At 36.7% G+C, this 3,835-nt stretch overlaps 1 long non-coding RNA gene across 1 annotated transcript; it reads right to left on the bottom strand.

Moving 5' to 3' along the window:
- Positions 1–270: 270 nt before the first annotated feature.
- LOC309493893 lies at positions 271–1,396 on the bottom strand. Its single transcript, XR_014204061.1, has 3 exons — positions 1,221–1,396; positions 467–703; positions 271–423 (listed from the first exon to the last, which is right to left on the bottom strand). It is a non-coding gene; the product is annotated as an uncharacterized lncRNA (long non-coding RNA).
- Between the last annotated feature and the right edge of the window lie 2,439 nt (positions 1,397–3,835).

Genomic DNA, 3,835 nt, shown 5'->3' with positions numbered 1-3,835 from the left:
TTTCTTCACAAAAAGAGTACATACTTTTATGGCGTAGTGTAATTTAGGCGAATTGGGAAACAGATGTCCGTTGGTGACGCCCCTTTGTAAATGAGTTATTAATGAAGCTTTGCCAGACCATAACTCAGTTACTAGCCTACTAAGAATGGTCTGGTTTTAACCAGGCTAGAAGTGTACACTGTACAGTATAGCCACTGTGATTCTGATTCAGTAAAAAGCATCCATGAGTATTTTAGACCAGAAAAATTCTACAAACACAAAACAGGGGCGGGACAGAATGAGCTTTTTATTTACTATTTCTGTGCAATGCAGAACTGATAGTCAATATTCCTCATCTGTATATGTGAATGAGGAAGTGTTTTTTGTATTGCTTTGACCCTGAACTCATTCACAGTGACTCTCTAGCACAGTAATACACAGTGTCTTCAGTCTTGAGGGCGGCTGTTCATCTGTAGATACAGTTTACTGCTGGAGTCATCTCTGGACACTGTGAACCTTCCCTTGACTGACTGGGAATAGCTTATAGGAGAACTGGATGTGCTGATGTATGCAATTCACTCCAGACCTTTCCCAGGGCTCTGTCTGATCCAGTTTAGATAGAGATTGCTGAATGTAAATCCAGTTATTGTACATGTAAGTTTATGAGACTCTCCCGTTTTTTTAACCACTGTCTCAGACTGAGTGAATGTCTGACATTCAATACCTGTGGAAAAAGAAACAATATTACATTTATGAAGATGTTATTGTGGCGAGCACAACGAGGTCGAGGGCCGTGGGAGGACGGCGCGAGGCCGGTGGCGTGATTGATAATGAGCGACAAGTGCGCGACGCACCGGTCTCGCATCTCTCACGGAGGAGCGGAAGCATAAAGGAGGAGCGACGACAGTGAAGAGCGAGAGAGGAACAGGCCTCTGTTTTATTTGATGTTCTGTGTTGCCAGCAGTCGTCCGTGAGGGGCTGCTGGCTTTTACTTTCACTTTGTATTTGTTTTATTTTTGTCATTAGAAGTCTTTAAATGGTCGCCGGTTCCCGCCTCCTTCTTCCCGGGTTTCGGCACCAGTGTAACGAAGTTCAGTTGTTACGGCGTCGCACACGTGTCGCTCATTATCAATCACGCCACCGGCTTGCCGTCCTCCCACGGCCCTCGACCTCGTCGTGCTCGCCACAGTTATCATGTTAAATTGTTGCACTCATAATGATTATTCTATGCAGCGACTTACATGGTAAAACTGCCAGAATTACAAATACAAGAAACTTTTTAAACATGGTGTATGTTAAGTTTAAACCAGAAAGACAGACTTTGTTCCTAGAGTTCAGATGTCTGGTTAGATCATTGAACAAGACATTGACACATTTAAAGTGGGAAGGTGATTTGCATATATTCAAATCAAAGAACTGGTGGTATGAATGGCTGACATATGTTTGATCCAGATTTAGATTTTAATATTTGAGATCTGTATAAACATACCGTTATTTTTCTATTATTAGAGAACAAAGTCATTACTTTTCGTTTTAAATGGATATTTAGATTCCTTTTTTTTTTTGTATGGATTTTAATGTAATTGCTTTTAATTATAATATAATTCAGATATGAATATTATAAATTATGAACTTACAAGAACAGTATGTCTACATGTTTTAAATAACACATTGAACATTTTAAAACCACTAAAAAACAATGTTGAAAAATAAACTATGTAATAAGATCAATTCAAGTGATACGTTACTGCCATCTATCGGCGTTTGGCCAATACTGTTGTAAGCGACTCACTGACAGGAATTCAGAGTAAGTCAAGCCCGTTTCTGAAAGAGAGACAACTCATACTCAAGAGTCAGTTACCATGGTAACTTACTCTGTGAACCTAACCTGGTCGGGAGCAGGTTTTCTTTGGTAAACCCAGAGTTTCTTTCGGTCTCCTCCCCTTTTTCAAAGAGGAAGTGGTGTTTAAACACCTCATTCATTCTTTCAGTAAATGTATTCATTGCTGTTTTTTTTTTTTTTTTTTTTTAAGTCTATAGGCCTATTACTCTTTAACTGGCAACTGAAAATACATCAGTAGTTCAGAGTTACATAATGTAGTTCTAAACAAATTCTACAGAATTAAACTGTGGCATTTACTGAAAATCACTGAACTGTGTTCATCTGTGCAACAGAAGTTGATGGACCGTCCTCCTGCTGTTCTTCCACACTCTGGGGGCGGGGGGAGAAATAAGAATACCAGTTTATACTTAGATTTAAACTTAGATTCTATAGGCTACTCCACATAAAAATGTGAAAAAATCTGAATGTGTGATTGTTTGACGTGTAGACACATAATATTAGCATTACCTCTGTAGGCCTCTCTGTGGCAGCAGAAACTCTTTATCCCCATCGTCCTGTGAAGATGAGCATTTGGTTGAGTACACTTTATAGCACTATTTGTCATAATTTCTGATGTATTGCGTATTTGGACAGGAGGCTCCAAAAGACAGATATTACCATCAGAATCTGTTGGGACCAACAAAAAAACCCAACCCAAGTAAAATAAATGGAAATATCAAAAATAGCCTATATATATAAAAAAAAAAAATACCTCTTACATTTTATGAAGGCCCTTGGATCTTCGGGAGTGACTGGCTCTGAAGTCCCTCCAGGAATTCCCTCAGCCAAAAATGCTGCTGCACTGCTAGACACTGGATGATATTTAGTTATTTAATATGTCAAATGTTTGTAAAGTCAGGTAGCCTACACCCATGATATGCTCAAGCCTTACTTGATTTATGAATTTTGTTTTTATATTTCATTTTCAGCTGCTCAAAAAAAATAAAATTAGGTTGAATAACATACTGTTCTTCCAGTTTCACCTCTGATATTGTTAGTTGGGTAAGTTACTCTAAAATAGTTATTAATTACTAACTACAAATGACATCTTCAACAGTGTAATTAGATTAATGTAATAATGACTATCTTTAGAAAGTATTGGTCTACTTATTACTAATTACTAAATCCCTTATCAACCTCAACCACTTGAACAATACAAGGAGAGACAATAAACTGCACTTTTAATGCTTTCAAATAAACAATATACAATTGCATGAATTATTCTTAAATTGACCAAAGTGTGTAGAGGGAGAAGGTTACATTAAAAATATACATTTTAAAAATGCATGTTCAATACATAAAAAATCTTTTTTTTTAATAAATTAAAGAAAGAAGATACTGTATTTGTATTTAAATACATTTTTTTTCACACAGTATTTTGTATTTGTATGTATTTTTCCACACATTATCTTGTATTTTTATTTTAAATACATTTCCATGTATTTATGCCCATCTCTGGACGGCGGTGTTATGTGACATATACCCGGCCCGGGTATGTTTAAGGGTAAGTAAGCGGATAACCTCAGCTTTCGGTTCCAAAAACGGAGGTAAATTTCAAGGTATGTAAATAGCCATAGCAACCTATTCTCTGAACATTCCTCCGGAGCAGGATCTGTTCCAGGGTTAGTTTACTTCAGTGTTCAGCGCATGCGTGCTCTATTGATGAGGCTCCAGTGGGCGTGACAGATTGCGCACAATATAGTTATATATCGATAAAGTGCTATTAAAACAAGGTAATACTAATTTTATTATTATATGTAGCTATATAATTCTCATCTCACAAATCGTTGATCTGCATTCATACGTTTGTTTTTATTTTTGCATCAGGACGTTTTCTATGCTATAATGCATTTCTATATGAAAGACAAATTATATGATATATCTTACCTTTCAAGCAATGTGGAAGCAAAATTACTAAGCAAAAAATAATCTTATACAGCCATGTTATCTTTGCAAGCACACAATGTTATTTGC

This window comes from Leuciscus leuciscus, assembly GCF_965113295.1.
Source record: "Leuciscus leuciscus genome assembly, chromosome: 1".
Classification (NCBI taxonomy): Eukaryota; Metazoa; Chordata; class Actinopteri; order Cypriniformes; family Leuciscidae; genus Leuciscus; species Leuciscus leuciscus.
This window is presented reverse-complemented; position numbering and strand designations above follow the sequence as displayed.